We start from the raw sequence: 18,786 nt of genomic DNA on the forward strand, positions 1-18,786 counted from the left end.
AATCTGGATTAAAACTTACCTTGATTGTATTTGAGACGATTCAGAGGTGCAAGAATGGAGTTGGATTGAAGGCGCATCCATGGTGTCGGAAAGAGAAACAAAGAAATCAAGATGCACGTCTTTTATTGGATTACAGTAAGAGGAAGAACTGATGAGATTTTGTGTCTTTTATTGGTTGGGTTAGTTCGTACGGTTCGTACTAAACTTTGGTTCGTAGGTGACCCTGGCCCTATAAATAAATAAATATATATATATATATATATATATATATATATATATATATATATATATATATATATATATATATATATATATATATATATAGAGAGAGAGAGAGAGAGAGAGAGAGAGAGAGAGAGTCAGGTTCAGATGAGTCCACAAATTTGGTTGAGTCCATAAGTCCTATTCTTAGCAAATCATTTTCTGACTGTAACTTTACTACTTGATAAGTGTAACTTTAGTCATTTATTACTTTATGAGAGTATTTTTTACATTTTAAAGTCATTGTGTATATAAAATTTTGAATTTAGAAATTTGATTTGTGAAATTTTAACAAAAGAATATGTAATTTTATTGTTTTACGAGTGTAATTTTAGTCGTTTAAGTTGTAACTTTAGTTGTAGGGTGGTTTTATGTATAAATTTGAATTTATATACTTTTATGAGGGTAACTTTAGCCCTTTAGAGTATAACTTTAGCCGTTGAAGGTGTAACTTTAGTTGTATGATGTTTCTAAGAAAAAATTTGAATTTATAATTTTTATGAGTGTAACTTTACCCCTTTTAAGTGTAACTTTAGTCGTTGAAGATGTAACTTTAGTTCTATGATGTTTCTTAAGTAAAAATTTAAATTTATAATTTTTATGGGTGTAACTTTACCTACTTTTTAAGTGTAACTCTAGTTGTTGGAGTCGTAATTTTAGTCGTTAGAATCATAACTTTAGTCGTATGGTGGTTTAAATGTAAAAATTTGAGTTAATATACATTAATATTGTAACTTTAGTCCTTTCAAGTGTAACTTTTATTTTTAAAGAATGTAACTTTAGCCATGAGTTGTTAGTTTAGCCAACAAAGGTGTAATTTTATTGTCCTACTAGTGTAACTATAGTCCTTGAATTTGTAACTTTAGTACTTAAATTTGTAACTTAAGTCCCGAAAATGTAACTTTATACTACTAACTTTCTTTCTCAACCACCACCACCACCACCACTACCATCATCCTATCACCTCCTGTCCCAGCCACCACAGCACCACTACCACCACCACCTCCAAACCACAACAACCAACAACCACCCAAGCCACTTATTATTTCAGATCTGAAAAAAAAAAGAAAAAAAAAAGATTGACGCACCTTCCCCCATGCGGCCAATAAAAAAAAAAAACTCGAAAAACCCACCACGGCACCACCATCAACAACACCACCTACATTTGAAAAAAAAAAGACAAAGGAGGAGGGAATAGGCGACAGCCAGATCATTACCCACCACGACTGAAACCACCGCATCACCAACCACCACCACCAACAAATTTTTTCACATCTGAAAAAAAAATTAAAAAAAAAAACGAGAAGGGAAAAGGCGGCGGTTGAGGAGAGGAGGGACGACCACGGCGAGGGAGGACTGTTGTGGTTGTTGTCGGTTGTGATAGGAAAGAGAAGGTGGGTCGTCATCTTTGGTGGTCCGTGAACGGGGGTGGGTTGTCATCTGGGGAGACTGGCGGTGCCGGGAAGGAGAGATAAGGAGGTGACTTGTGGTGGTGCCGTGAAGGAGGGAGAAGAAGAATGAGAGTGGCGGCTGCGAGGGACTGGTGGTGACGGCCGGCGGTGGAGTCAGAGGGAGACAACTTTTTTTTTTGTTCATATGGAGAGAGAGAGTGAGAGGTGAGAGGTGAATGAAAGAGTGAGAAGTGATTAGGGTTTGTGTTTCTTTTATATCTAGCCCATTTATTTTGTTTTAATCTTGGCCCTTCATTTGTTTGATCTAATGACATGGATGAGGACTCAAGGACTCAACCAAAAAGTGGGATTTAGGATCGTATGAATCCTCCTTCTTTAGTTGAGTCCTTGAGTCCTAATCTAAGCCTTTGGATCATTGATAATGGATGGTTGAGATTAAAAGACAAAAAAACACACTAATCACATTCCCTAGACACTAACTAATTAATTTCCATCATAAACTAATTTCCTATACACTGTTTAATTCACTCTCCTCTCTCACATCAAACCAAATCCATTCAAAATCAAGCATATGTTGGAGGAGTAGGTGTCCTCAACAATAGTGCGATCACAGGATTTAAAATCATAATTAAATCTCATAATAAGAATACGAAAGCGATGATAAATAAATAGTCAATTGATCAACATTAATCGGTAACGATTGACTTGCTAGAGTTTGACGTTATTGTCGTAGGACGGTGGTGGTCATTGATCCCTTAAGGTCACACCTAAAGGATGATGCCCTTATCAATAAAGTTAATTAGTTGTATATTGATACAATTTAATTAATTCCTTAAATAAGAACAATTTATATTTATGAGAAAAAATATGTATCTTATTATAATGTGATTAAATAAGATTCAATTTAGTGAATTAATATGTTAATTTACTAAATTATGTTGAGGTTTTATTAATATTTCGAGGTAGAGCTAATTAGTTATTTACATTTACAAGAGGTTGTAAATTTAACTAACTAACTATTATGGGACCCATTATATGTTGATATAATGATAAAATATTACTTAATAAGTTGAGTGAATATATATTTATTAATTTGTCACATAATTGTTGTATGATCAAATTATAATTATGTAAGATAATTAAACGTAGGACTTATAAGTATTTGTGGGACAAATATTATAAGACAAAAATGGATCCACAAACTATGTAGGGCACCGGTTTTTGGACAATATAGGATACTTGTCATAAGTCTTCTATTTTGTCTAAAAACCTTATGACACAAGCATAAAAAGTGAGGTTGCCTTTATATATTATTATACTACCCATAAAGCAAATGCGGAAGAGAACACTTTTGTTGTTCTAAATTTTTCATGTCTTTCTCTCTAAAAAGAAGCTTACATTCATCACATGCAAAAACCTCATTCATTCATAGTTTTCCTCTAAAAACTTGAGAAGTTTAATCTAAATTATTCAATGAGTATTAGTAATCAATTTTAAGGTAGATTACTAAATAAATATCTAGCTAATATTATTTAGTAGAGATGAGGGCTAATCTTGGATGCAATCAAGAGGAGGATCTCTATATAATACTCTTCATAGCGCAAGAACAAGTGAAGGTAGATGACCTTACTTGTGCCATAAAACCGAAAATAACAATGTAAGAATCATTGTTTTCTCATTTTATTACTTATTTAGTTATGCATGCACTAGATCTAAAGAACTTAAATTAAAATGTTAATTAGTTCACTATTAGAAGTGTCTCTAATAATAGGTATATGAACCTAACAACATAAACTTCCTCTTATCAAATCAGAAAAAAAAAATCCACGATCTCTCTCATCAAATCTACCATAAACATTCAGTTAAATCTTTTTTTTTTTTTTGTCAGGGCTCCATCTTCAAACACGATTCAACCATTAAAAACTCCACCATACTCGTTATCTTCTAAAAAGAGTTAAGAGTTTTGCACAACCAATTGAGATCTAGAAGTCTAAGAGCTTTTATCACACAATTATGTATTTTATTCCTTGTTGTCTTATTTAATCTGTTTTGAACTTGATTCATGTGTTTTTTTTTTACTGAATTTCGATGGTTATTTTCTATATTGCTTGATTTTCTTAAAAATTGCATTTTCTTGGAGTTGTATTTCATTCTCTTTATTATAATTTTATTTTTGCTAAAATGGCTAGTTATCTCATGCTATTGGCACATAAAAAATTGGATATTGATAAACGAAAATAATACCGACCTGTACTGAAATTTTCGAAAATCCAATGGTTCACAAAAATAATACCATTACGACGGGCTCAAAAAAATAATAAATTTACGCTTTCATTTCGCCTTAATCGGAGTCTGTATGAAGATTTACGAACCTTTTTAAGAAAACGCTTTTATTTTACGCGGAAATGAAAAATTCAGATTATAAAACAATCGTATTACTTATCTTTTCAACTCTAGTTGAATTTCAGGGTACTATATTAGTAATTATATTTTTAGAATACTATTATATTTATCTTTTCATATTTCTTGTTGGAGATTAACATTCGTTTGAAGTTTGAACTATAGGTCTGGAAGGACGGTTAACAAGCCCAAATTGTTTTTGTTGACTCTTTGGCGGTATAGATTGACGATGAAGATGTGAGATTTGGATGGATGGATGAAGACATGTTTTTTTTATGAATACAAATATTATTTTGAATTTTTGTAATTTTAAGATAAGTTTATGACACTTTAATTTAGTATTTTACGAGTGTAAGTTTAGTCTTTTACAAATGAAACTTTAATCCTTTTTAGTGTAATTTTACCCTACAAAATGATTTTGACGCATATCATTTCGAATTTTGGTAATTTTAGCATAAGTTTAAGTACTTTTAGCGATCTACGAGTGTAACTTTACTCTTTTAGAAGTGTAACTTTACTCTTTTACGAGTGTAACTTTAGTCTTTAATAATGTGATTTTGAATATATTGATTTGAATTTATGTAACTTTAAGACAAATTTATGGAACTTTAGTATTTTACGAGTGTAACTTTAGTCTTTGATAATGTAACTTTTGTCTTTTATGAGTGTAACTTTAGTATAATTTAATTAATGAGTAAATTAATTATTTAGTTTCAAGTAAAAATGGTGTAACTTTAAATGGATATGGTGTAATTTCAATTACGATATAGTGTAGTACGAGTGTAACTTTAGTATTTTACGGGTGTAACTTTAGTGTTTGATAATGTAATTTTATACTACAAAGTGATTTTGAAGCATCTTATTTTGAATTTTCGTAATTTTAGCATAATTTTTTTAATTTTATTAATTTATGAGTGTAAATTTAGTCTTTTACGAGTTTAACTTTAATCTTTAATGAGTGTAACGGTAATGTACCACTTGTGACACTTCAACAAAAAGTGTATACAACAGCCTAGAGTTATTCTCTAGTGTTACCAATTTATATACAACATATAACTTATCTCGGAGGGAAGAAAACAAATAATCCCCCTTCTTTAATATGTACCTATAAACGGGAATGGTGTAATTTCAAGTAAATAGGTCATACCTTCAAACAAATAAGGTGTAACTTTCGAGTAATTAGCAGTACTCAACATTTCGAAAACTCAATAGTATACGAAAATATTACCATTGCGTTGGCCTCAAAAAAATAATAAAATTAGAATTTTATTTCGCCTAATCGGAGTCTGAATGAAGATTTACAGAGTTTTTTACGAAACCGCTTTTATTTTACGCGGGTATGAAATTTTTTCGAAATCCTATATTTTGATATTTGAAATATAATTGTAGCATATTAATTTAATAAATTAGTTGATAAGAAAGAGAAAATAATTTAATTAGATAAATTGGGAATTGAAATTGTGTGAGACAAAGCATTTATTACATGTTGTTGAGTGTTTTTTTTTTTTTAATCTCCACCCTTCATCTTGTAATATCTAATGGTAGAGATGAAGACTTATGGACTCAAAAATTTGTGAACTCATTTATATATGTATGTATATATATATATATATATGTATATATATATATACATATATATATATGTATATATATATACATATATATATATACATATATATATATACATATATATATATATATATATATATATATATAGAGAGAGAGAGAGAGAGGTGGGAGTAAGTGAGAACGAACATTCGGTGCAAACGGTGAGAACGAACTACAACCAGTCCATTATTAACTAAAAACACTCTCGCCCATCTTATTAAAAACACGACATAACCCCATTCATTATAAACAAACATACTAAAACCAAAACCTCATTCATCCCCATCTACCAACACTACTAGAATCCGCGACGACCACCACCATCGCCGACTTGAGCTCCGGCACATGTCGCCGTTTTTAAATGGTTGGCGAGAGAGATCACAATCGACGCAACTCCGGCGAGTCCAATGAGCATAACCAGCCTCCGAATTTCCCGATCTGCAAAGACCGGTGTCGATTCTCCTTCCTACGATTGTTGCCGTCGATGAGAACCATCGGAAAAGCGGCGAACATCAACGATACCGGTGACAGACTCCGGCGAGACCACGGAGCATCACCAACCTCCAAAATTCCCGATTTCGGGAAGCCCAGATCTGGATTGTCCTTCCTCCTCGACCACCCTATCTCCACCAACATCTCGGCAAAGCATCACATACCGGCGAGCTCTCCGCGAGCTCTCCGTTTGGGTAATGGCTCGATTATGGAGTTTGAGCTTGAGTTGTGGCGGTTTCAAAATTGATGTATCTGGTTACTATAATGACGTATCTGGAACCAATTTTTATGAACCTAGTGATTAATTTTGTGTATCTATGCTAAGATACATTAAATTAGTGGTTAGATACATCAACAATTTGTGTAGATACATCGAAATAACCCCAACTATGACCGATCGAGTTGATATCTCACGAGTGGTCGAGTCAAGAAATTAAGTTGAGGGGTACAATTACTGTAACAGAGGAGATCAGCCCGACGAATTATGTTGGGTTGTGGTGGTGTGACTCGTCAAATGCGCGAGATGGGATTCAGAATAGGGGTGACGCCGGTGGTTGGTGATGAGTGGTGGTCGTCAGAGTTGGACGACGGTGACGAAGTTGGATTGATTTTTTTTTTTTTGGTTAAGGACAAAGTTGGATTGATGGTGGTACTGGAGCATTGATGAGTGATGAGAGTGTGTATAGTCGTGTCTGCGTGTTTGGTTTCATTTTGTAAACCTTTATTAACAAGGTCGTTCTCACCGAGTGTTCGTTCTCACCGGATCCTAAATCTATATATATATATGTATATATATATATATATATATATATATATATATATATATAGGCGCGATTAGAATAAGATCAAAGGCTGATATTAATTGAGTCAGAAAATAAAAGCCCAAAAAGTGGACTTTCTCGCTACTTTCTCCATGAAAACAAAAAGCAAAACTCAGTCTAACTCCATCACTAATCCAATGTCATCAATCTCTTCTAAAAGGTGCGTAGTAATCAAAATCGGAGACTCGACACCCTGCCATACCGATGTGCCACCCAACATCATCACCGACATCACTACCACCGTACAACCATCTTCATCACCTTCATCACTACCACTGCCATCCCATTCTTTTTCTTAATTAATCAAAGTAGTCTTATTCGGCTACTTTAGTGTCGGATAATCGTACCTTTTATCGTGATTTACGAGTTCTGTTTAGAATCTAAATCTACCATGGGAGTCGAGTTCGCTACTAGTAGCGTTCGTGTCGATAATAAAGTTGTTAAAGCTCAAATTTGGGATATTGACGGACAATAATCGGTATATTTCTCTCTATATAATCAATTTTGTTGTTTTTATGATTGATTTTATGTGTAATTCAAATGTATCGAATCTGACTTTGTTGCGGAATTAGTGATAATTGATCAATTTAGTCGATCAATTATTTGCTGGCTAATTAATTTAATTGATGTTTGGTTTTAATCGGATTTGTTCTTCGTTGAAGTATATGATTTTTATTGATTTCATTGATGTCAGAATTTATCTTGATTGGAATTTTTACGGGTGTATTTTATGTTTAAGCGATACACAATCATGAGTTTACGGACTTTCGCGCATTAATGACCCTAGCCACGACAACACAGGTTTACAATTCTTGATTTTTAATCAAAGACCAAGAGTTCAATAGTAATACTATGAGTTCTGCTTGATGTGTTTGACTTTGACTTTCGCATCTAAACATTTATACTTCTTAAAGGTTTGTAATACTCGTATTTATGGTCTTGGGGTACTCTATCGAGTAGCCCTTACTCTGTCAGTAAGGGTATGTTGCGAGAATAAAATAGTTTCGACTGTTGGGCACTCGATCGAGTAGTGGGGCACTCGATCGAGTAGGGTACTCGATCGAGTACCGTGGGTACTCGATCGAGTGTCCGGTTTTACGGGGGAGTTTTCTCGGGTTTTGTTAATTACGCGATTAAGGTATTTAAACCAATTCGTCTTTGTTCTAGATCACTTTTTACAAAACCTAAAACCTGTTTAAGAGAGAAAGCAACTTGTCTTCTTCCTAATCGCGTTCTTGACAATTCCCGGAGTTCAGACGGTCGGTTTGCATCGTAGTTTGTGTCGTTGGATTCCTTGCGTCGAGGGTAAGCTTTTAATGTAATTTATATAATGTTTTGTTAGGATTAGTGAAACCCTAATTTAGGAATTGGGGGTTTTTATGAATAGTAATTGCATAGTAGTATCTATGTGTTGTATGGTAGGAGGAGAGTTCATAGAAGAGGCGTTTTGAGACATTTGTAGATACCGTCTGCGTGTTGTGCTTTCGGGTAGGATTTCCTACTCGGTATTAGTCCCATAATGGGATATTGGTGATGTCTTTGTAGTTAGTTGTTTGATATGATGATTGTGATTGTGATTGTGATTGTGGTTGTGTTTGTTGATGGTTCTCGAGATGCGTTCTCGGCTGAGTGGGGTCACTTGCGGGAGTGATCTCACGCCCTAGTTTCGCCCTTCGTGGAACCCGCCACGAAAGGGGATGTGCACATTAATGGACAGGGTTATCGCTCGTACGATGAGCGGGGCTTAGGTGGGAACGGCTGCGGTCCCCCACTGGCAGGGCTGGTCCAGTGGACAGTCAGTATTGAGATGATGGGAGTTGGTGGTGTTGTGTGTGTGTGGCAGTTCAGCTGTCTATTTGTCTCATTGTTGTCTATTTTGATTGTGTGATTAGTACTGACCCCGGTGTTGTTTTGTAAAACCTGCGGTGATCCATTCGGGGATGGTGAGCAGATATTGAACAGGTATAGAGATGAATCTTTGGGATATTTGGGATGGCCACGACATGACGATAGAGTCTTCCGCCGTAGTTTAGTTTCATTTACATTTCGATTGAGAAGCAGACGGTTTGGAATAATGTATTGTACTTTGGTTTGGTTTCGAGGATTGTACTTATTCATTAAATTACTTATAATAAATGTTGTTTCTGTTTTGTCTATTTGATTATCATACCTCGGGCAACCGAGATGGTGATGTCTTCATACCTGAGTGGTCCTGGTAAGGCACTCGGAGTATGGGGGTGTTACAAATGGTATCGAGCGACGATCCCGAAACCTCGTAACCAATGAACTTAATGAACATAGGGAGTCAATTAAAATGAACCCGGGGTAAAAGTTGTAGGAGCTAGTGCAAAGGCTTGGGAGACGTCCTAAAGTCGCGGGGGTCGCCCTACAACTTTGAACCGGTCACATGGGAACGTGTTTGTTGAGTCGTCTGTGTGATTGTTTAACTTGTGCAACAAAGTGATGAAGTGTGTTGATTGTTTGGTGTTGAAGTAGGAGGTTGAGCATGTGAAAGAGAATGATTATATGTTGAACATGTTAATGAGTGATAACAAGTTGAATTATTTACGATGTGGCTTTTAATAGCGTAATGAAATGATTTCGTAGTTAGTAGAAGGATGCGTAGCATATTTATTATGATATCATGTGATTTTATAAAGTTAGCATGTTAGTATACGACGTAATATGCGGGTAGCTCTTACGTATTGGGGGTACTTGATCGAGGGAGGCTGACTCGATCGGGTAGGTTTTTGGCGATTTTGAGTCCAGAATCGAGTTTTGGGGCACTCGATCGAGTAACTAGGGGTACTCGATCGAGTAGGGGGTCACTCGATCGAGTAGCCTAGATACTCAATCGAGTGGGTTAGAGATCAGAAGGTCTGTTTGGTTCTGGAGTTTGGGTACTCGATCGAGTACATGGGGGCACTCGATCGAGTAGCCCGTTACTCGATCGAGTGGGTTTGGATACTCGATCGAGTAGGTTCTGGGCAGCGCGTTTTCGTGTTTTGAGGTTTAGTACGCGTGTTTATGTTCATTCCTTTCTTATATAGCTTCAAGATGCCGCCCAAGAGAAATGCTTTGTACGCGAGAGCTGAGGTTATGACTACGGATGACATCGTTAAGATGTTGGAACACCGGGACGCTCTTCGAGACCCTGAAGAGAGTGAATGAGGACAAGGATAAGAGTAAGGAGAAGGAGGTTGACCATGCTAAAGTCAGCCTCTATATTGCGAGGTTTAACCCGAAGGAGTACAAGGGAGTTGAGGAGCCTAACCATCTTGATAGTTGGTTGAGGGAGATGGAGAACATCTTGGATTTAGTTATTTGTCCCGATGAGATGAGAGTGGATCGGGCTGCATTCTATCCGAGGGAGGCGGTGGCAAATGGTGGGATTCAAGTAAAGTGAGTGCCAAGGAGATATATACCAACCGGGGTTACCCGCTATACCTTGGGAGGAGTTTCGTAGGGTGAGGAAGGAGTTCGTACGAGAACATGTGAGGAGTAAGTTGAGAGAGGAGTTCGACAAGTTTAAGATGACGGTGAGATGTCCGTGGGTGAGTACTACAGCAGTTCAATGAGAAATCCGGATATCCGAGGACATGGGTTTGAGTGAGGAGAATCGGCTTTGAGGTTTGAGAGAGGGCTAACCACGAAAATTATGGATAAGTTACCCGTGGGAGTCCTTACCGATGTGAAGGAAGCATATGAGAGGGCCGGGAGAGCGAGAGGCTAGTGGAGATGGCTCGGGAGAGGTCGGGTGGAGAGAAGAGGAAGTCCGAGAGCGAGGGTGGTGGCCAATCTAATTTCAAGAAAGGCAACCACAATCAATCTAAGGGATTTTCTTCAGTTCGGGTTTAGTCTTGGGACTTCCTTTGGGCGAGGTCGTGGGAGTGTGAGCAACACCTGGGAGTGACTGCTTTGGTTGTGGTGGCGTAGGCCACAAGAGACATGAGTGCACGAGCGCACCGGGATCTTTCGAGACTGCGCAGAGCTTTGCAAGCAATGCAGACCAGGTGGATCATGGCCAAACCGGGAGGTCGAGCTATCGAGTGGAGGCAACCGCAACGGCGGTAATTCTTATCCGAAGATACCGATGAACAACAACAACAATCAAGGGTCGGGTGCTAAGCCGACCGCATCGCCTAGTACTTGTCCGGGAGGTGGGCGGAAGACCGATGGCAAGTTGTTCATGATGGACAAGAAGGGTGAGGAGGATGCGCACGTTATCACCGGTACATTCCTTGTTAATGGTATTCCTACGTTTGTTTTGTTTGATTCGGGGGCTTCTCAATCGTTTGTGTCTTCGAGTCATGTAAAACAATTGGGTTTGAGAGTATATGAGTCTGTTAGGGAGCAAGTTTTCATACCTTCAGGTGAGTCTGTATCGTGTGGGAGGTTGTTTAGAGATGTATCTTTGATAGTTGGGCAAGTCGATTTCCCTGTAGACTTGCTAGAGTTTCCTTTTAATGGTTTTGAGATGATAGTTGGGATGGATTGGTTAGGAAAGTATAAGGCTAAGATAGACTGTCATCAAAAGAAAGTGTCCCTAAGAGGTCCTAAGGGTGTAAGTGTGTCTTATCGTGGGTTTCTAGTCAAACCCAAAGTTAAGTTGATTGCAGCTGTCACTTTGAAGTCGTATCTGAGGAAGGGATGTCCTCTGATTTTGTGCCATGTGAGAGATGACCGGATAGAGAGCCCGGCAGTTGACGAGATACCAGTGGTGGGAGAGTATGCAGATGTTTTTCCAGAGGAGATTCCGGGGTTGCCACCAAAGAGGGAGATAGATTTCACCGTTGAGTTGAAGCCAGGGACGGGGCCAATCTCTAAGGCACCGTACCGTATGGGTCCTAAGGAGATGGAGGAGCTTAGGAAGCAGTTGGATGATTTGATAGAGAAGGGATACATTAGACCAAGTGTATCGCCTTGGGGAGCACCAGTTCTTTTCGTGAAGAAGAAGGATGGAACTTTGAGGTTATGCATAGACTACCGGGAGCTGAACCGTGTGACGATAAAGAACAAGTATCCTTTGCCAAGGATAGATGACCTGTTTGATCAGTTGAGTGGTGCAACGGTCTTTTCTAAGATCGATTTGAGGTCGGGATACCATCAGGTGAAGATTAGAGATGTGGACATACCGAAGACAGCTTTCACGTCGAGGTATGGCCATTATGAGTATGTGGTGATGCCATTTGGGTTGTCTAATGCGCCGGCAGTGTTTATGGATTTGATGAATAGGATCTTCAGACAGTTCTTGGATCAGTTTGTAGTGGTGTTTATCGATGACATCTTAGTCTACTCTAAGACTAAGGAGGAGCATGAGGAGCATCTGAGGATCGTGTTGCAGACTTTGAGGGATCATGAGTTGTATGCTAAGCTGTCCAAGTGTGAGTTCTGGTTGGAGAAAGTTGCTTTTCTGGGGCATGTAATCTCTAAAGATGGGGTAGCTGTGGATCCGGAGAAGATTGAGGCAGTGACAAAGTGGGAAGCACCGAAGAATGTTGCTGAGGTGAGGAGTTTCTTGGGTTTAGCTGGATACTACAGGCGGTTTGTGAAGGATTTCTCCAAGATAGCTAGACCGATGACAGCGTTGATGAGGAAAGAGAACAGGTTTCGTTGGGATGAGAGTTGTGAGACGGCGTTCCAAACCTTAAAGGAGCGTTTGACCACAGCTCCTGTCTTGGCCTTGCCTGAAGGGAGCGAGAATTTCGAGGTCTATACAGATGCCTCGAAGAATGGGCTGGGATGTGTGTTGATGCAGAATGGTAAAGTAATTGCTTATGCTTCTAGGCAGTTGAAGCCTTATGAGGAGAACTACCCTACTCATGACCTGGAGTTGGGTGCAGTGGTGTTTGCTCTCAAGATTTGGAGGCACTACCTTTATGGAGCAATCTTTAAGGTATTTTCTGATCACAAGAGTCTCAAGTACATCTTCACGCAGAAGGAGTTAAACATGAGACAGAGGAGGTGGATGGAGCTGATTGGTGATTACGACATGGAGATTATCTACCATGAAGGGAAGGCCAATGTTGTTGCTGATGCTTTGAGTAGAAAGAGTGTACATTCCTTGTGTACAGCTCTATCTTTGATGAGGCCGAGGGATGAGGTAGCGAGCTTTGGGATTCCTATGATGCAGAAAGGAGATGCTATGGGTGATATGACAGTACACATGGAGTCCCTAAGGACATAGTGTCTGACAGAGATGCGAGGTTTATATCAAGGTTTTGGAAGGAGTTGCAGGAATCGTTGGGAACAGCTTTGAAGATGAGTACAGCATTTCATCCTGCGACAGATGGGCAGACTGAGAGAACAATCAAGACTCTTGAGGATATGCTGCGAGCTTGTGTGATGGATTTTGGTGGTAGCTGGGAGCAGAGGTTGGATTTGATAGAGTTTTCTTACAACAACAGCTATCACACCAGTATTGGTATGGCACCGTTTGAGGCTTTGTATGGGAGGAGATGTAGGAGTCCGATCTGTTGGGACGATAGTCGAGGCAAAGTGGTTTTAGGACCAGAGATGGTACATGAGATGGTGGAACAGATTAAGATGATCAGGGAACGGATGAGAGCAGCCCAGGATCGACAGAAGAGTTATGCAGATCTACATCGTCGGGACATAGAGTTTCAGGTTGGGGACAAGGTTCTTCTGAAGGTGTCTCCTATGCGTGGGGTTATGAGATTTGGGAAGAAAGGCAAGCTAAGCCAGAAGTTTATAGGGCCTTATGAGATCTTAGAGCGAGTTGGGGAAGTGGCTTATCGTTTGGCTTTACCTGCTGCTTTGGAGAGAGTGCATAATGTGTTTCATGTATCGCAGCTGCGGAAGTATGTGAGTGACCCGTCACATGTGTTGGAGGCAGAGAGCTTAGAGCTGGATGAGTCTTTATCGTACCTTGAGATGCCTAAGCAGATCCTAGACCGAAAAGTTAGAAAGACCAGGAGTGGTGAGACAGTTTTGCTTAAGATCCTTTGGTCTAACCATGAGACTGAGGAAGCTACATGGGAGGCAGAGGATATAATGAAAGAGCGTTACCCTTTCCTTTTTGATCAGGTATGTATGGTTACGGGGACGTAACCTTGTTTCTTTTAGGGGGGTAGGAGATGATCGCGAGAGTTTTTAAGAGTTTTTACACCCCTTTTATATATGTTGTGTCGGTATGTTTGTCGGGATAAGTTGGGTTAGTAGCATGTTTTACGTTGTGTTTATTTTGACCTTCGAGTCGGGAAGCTTATGGGAGTACCTTTGTTTGGTAGTGGTTTGAACTTCGGGGACGAAGTTCCTTTTAAGGAGGGAAGACTATAATACTCCGTATTTATGGTCTTGGGGGTACTCTATCGAGTAGCCCTTACTCTGTCGAGTAAGGGTATGTTGCAGAATAAAATAGTTTCTGACTGTTGGGCACTCGATCGAGTAGTTTGGGGCACTCGATCGAGTAGGGTACTCGATCGAGTACCGTGGGTACTCGATCGAGTGTCCGGTTTTACGGGGGAGTTTTCTCGGGTTTTGTTAATTACGCGATTAAGGTATTTAAACCAATTCGTCTTTGTTCTAGATCACTTTTTACAAAACCTAAAACCTGTTTAAGAGAGAAAGCAACTTGTCTTCTTCCTAATCGCGTTCTTGACAATTCCGGAGTTCGACGGTCGGTTTGCATCGTAGTTTGTGTCGTTGGATTCCTTGCGTCGAGGGTAAGCTTTTAATGTAATTTATATAATGTTTTGTTAGGATTAGTGAAACCCTAATTTAGGAATTGGGGGTTTTTATGAATAGTAATTGCATAGTAGTATCTATGTGTTGTATGGTAGGAGGAGAGTTCATAGAAGAGGCGTTTTGAGACAGCTGTAGATACCGTCTGCGTGTTGTGCTTTCCAGGTAGGATTTCCTACTCAGTATTAGTCCCATAATGGGATATTGGTGATGTGCTGTAGTTAGTTGTTTGATATGATGATTGTGATTGTGATTGTGATTGTGGTTGTGTTTGTTGATGGTTCTCGAGATGCGTTCTCGGCTGAGTGGGGTCACTTGCGGGAGTGATCTCACGCCCTAGTTTCGCCCTTCGTGGAACCCGCCACGAAAGGGGATGTGCACATTAATGGACAGGGTTATCGCTCGTACGATGAGCGGGGCTTAGGTGGGAACGGCTGCGGTCCCCCACTGGCAGGGCTGGTCCAGTGGACAGTCAGTATTGAGATGATGGGAGTTGGTGGTGTTGTGTGTGTGTGGCAGTTCAGCTGTCTATTTGTCTCATTGTTGTCTATTTTGATTGTGTGATTAGTACTGACCCCGGTGTTGTTTTGTAAAACCTGCGGTGATCCATTCGGGGATGGTGAGCAGATATTGAACAGGTATAGAGATGATACTGGGATAGCTGGGATGGCCACGACATGACGATAGAGTCTTCCGCTGAAGTTTAGTTTCATTTACATTTCAGTTGAGAACAGACAGTTTGGAATAATGTATTGTACTTTCAGTTTGGTTTCGAGGATTGTACTTATTCATTAAATTACTTATAATAAATGTTGTTTCTGTTTTGTCTATTTGATTATCATACCTCGGGCAACCGAGATGGTGATGTCTTCATACCTGAGTGGTCCTGGTAAGGCACTCGGAGTATGGGGGTGTTACATCAGCTCCGTCATTGTATTGTGATAGAATAGTGTTCCTGTTTTAAAGACTGCAGGGTCGTTTACACATGTATTTTCAGCTCACAATCTGGAATGGTAATGTGAGAAAGCGAGGGTGCATTTGTGTTTGAATGATCTGGAATAGTAATCTGCAATTTGATATGATACATTGATACCTACCTATTGAGCGGGTTTCATTTTATAAACCGATGGATTTACATTAACTTGTGTATTTATCAGATGATTTTTTTCCGTCAAGAGTGGTATTGACGATTTAAAAGTTAATAATCAAATTATCAACTTTTAGAGGCCTCTTTGCTCAACAATGGCAATTTTTACACTAGTGAGCTTTTTATTCCTGTTTGTTAGTACCACACTTTAATGAATTTCAAGCGAAACTAAGGAATTAGGGATCGATTACTGTGCAATGAAGAATAAAGAGTAACACCACAATAACACTACAATAACAGCAGAGTAACACTACAATGACAATGTAATAACACCAGTAACAACACAATAACATCATAATAACGGCAGAATAACAGCACAATAACACTTGGTAAAAAAAAAGAAAAAAATTAAAGTAAAAAAAATCAAAGTGGCACCGGAATAACATCACAATAACAGCACAATAACATGCGGGAAAAAAAAAGACAAAAAATCAAAGTAGTAAAAAAATCAAAGTGACACCGGAATAACATCACAATAAAAGCAGAATAACAGTACAATAACAGTACAATAACACGTGGTAAAAAAAAGAAAAAAAAATCAAAGTCGTAAAAAAATCAAAGTGACAGCAGAATAACATCACAATAACAGCGGAATAACAATAATAGCACAATAACATATGCTAAAAAAAGAGAAAAAAAAAATCAAAGTCGTAAAAAAAATCAAAGTTAAAAAAAAAAAGCACAATAACAGCATAATAACACGAGGTAAAAAAATTCAAGTAAAAAAAAATTTCTGGTACAAAAAGAAAAAGAAAAAAAGGTAACATAATGAGAAAATTAGAGAAAAACATAAGAGGAAAAAAAAATCAAAGTGGTAAAAAAAAGCATAATAAGACGAGGTAAAAAAAAGAGAAAAAAAAAATAAAGTTAAAAAAAAAGAGTAGCACTAGAAAAAAGAAAGAAATAAGTAAATGACAGTGAATTTTATATAACAGTCGACAGGTAAGATTAAATCTTGGTCATTCATCTCTAATATAATCTAGTGGCTGAGATTTTCCAAACTCACAACTCACCATAAAAACCAAAACTCATAAGAACCTAATTATATATATATATATATATATATATATATATATATATATATATATATATATATATATATATATATATATATATATAGTAAGGATCTAATGAGTCCCTTACCTCATTTGAGTCCTTAAGTCCTTATAAGGACCCTTAGATGGACAACATCTATGGTGGAGATTTTTTACAAAATGTAGGGCAAAAAAAAAAAGGGAAAAGCTTGGCTATGAGAGAGGACAACAATTCCTGCAAATTGTCCTTACCAATGATAATTTCCTGCGGACAAAACCATATATCCTTTGTACTATGTTTCCACTTCCCACATTCTTCCTTCCTGAACACACTTAATTCCAACCTTTTTCTTTCTTTCTTCTCTCTAAAACTGGGTGCTTTCATCTCCAAAAGAAGCTAAAGTTCTCTCTAAATCCTCCAAATTAGCGTAAACATGCAAATAATAGATGGCATCAATGGTATTTTTTCATTTTATTCATTGTTTTTGATCACGTTTTCATATTTTTGAGTTGAATAGGACGCATTTTTACATTTTTGCATTTTGCATTCAGCTAAAGTTCTCTCTAAATCCAACAGTTTTGCATTTTTGCATGTCATCGAATTTGTTCATTCTTGTTTTGATTATTTGTTACTGGGTTTGAAATGAAGATTGTTAGAATTAAATCTTCTAGCTGGGTTTTCATTAATTTGAGTTTGGATTAGCATGAACGCATTCTGACAACATTTACATGAACATTTTAGCTATAGTTTTACATTTACACTTTTTATTGATATATTTTATATGTGAATTAGCATTCTGACAACATTTACACTTTTATTGACATTTACACTTTTAAAGCCTCACATTTACACTGCATTACTGCTCACGTTTACACTTTCCCTGTACTTTTAAATTTACACTTTTTTTATTGTTATAGTCACCTTTGCATTTTAATTGTTATATTTTTTATGTGAGTTAGCATTCTGACAACATTTACACTTTTGTTGACATTTACACTTTTAAAGCCTCACATTTACACTGCATTACTGCTCACGTTTACACTTTTCCTGTACTTTTAAATTTACACTTTTTTATTGTTATAGTCACCTTTGCATTTTTATTGTTATATTTTTTATGTGAATTAGCATTCTGACAACATTTACACTTTTGTTGACATTTACACTTTGAAAGCATCACATTTACACTGCATTCCTGCTCACCTTTGCATTTTAATTGTTATATTTTTATGTGAGTTAGCATTCTGACAACATTTACACTTTTGTTGAGATTTACACTTTTAAAGCCTCACATTTACACTGCATTCCTGCTCATGTTTACACTTTTGGTGTTCTTTTACACTTTTGATGACATTTACACTTTCAGACTTCGTTTGTTGACATTTACATTTTTAAAGCCATCACATTTACACTTCGTTTCTGCTACACATTTGGATGTTTACTCTTTTTGCTATAGTTTTACATTTACACATTTTAATTGTTATAGTCACCTTTTAATTGTTAATATTATAGTTTTAATTTGAGTTAGCATTCTGAAAACATTTACACTTTTGTTGACATTTACACTTATAAAGCATCACATTTACACTGCATTTCTGCTGACATTTACACTTTTGCTGACATTTACACGTTCAGAACATCACACTTACACTTCGTTTCTACTGACATTTACACTTACACTTATGGATGTTTACTTTTACTATAGTTTTGACATTTACACTTTTGATGACATTTACACTTTTAGAACAGCACATTTACACTTCATATCTGAGGACATTTAAATTTACACTTACACTCTGTGCACATTTGCAGACTTGGTAAAACAGAATGGGGTTCAACCCGACAGGCGGGAGAGTGTGTAAGGAGGTGGAGAAGAGGTTTACACCGTACATCGGCCAGGAGTTTGGGG

Source organism: Silene latifolia, unplaced genomic scaffold (assembly GCF_048544455.1).
Source record: "Silene latifolia isolate original U9 population unplaced genomic scaffold, ASM4854445v1 scaffold_124, whole genome shotgun sequence".
In the NCBI taxonomy this organism is placed as follows: Eukaryota; Viridiplantae; Streptophyta; class Magnoliopsida; order Caryophyllales; family Caryophyllaceae; genus Silene; species Silene latifolia.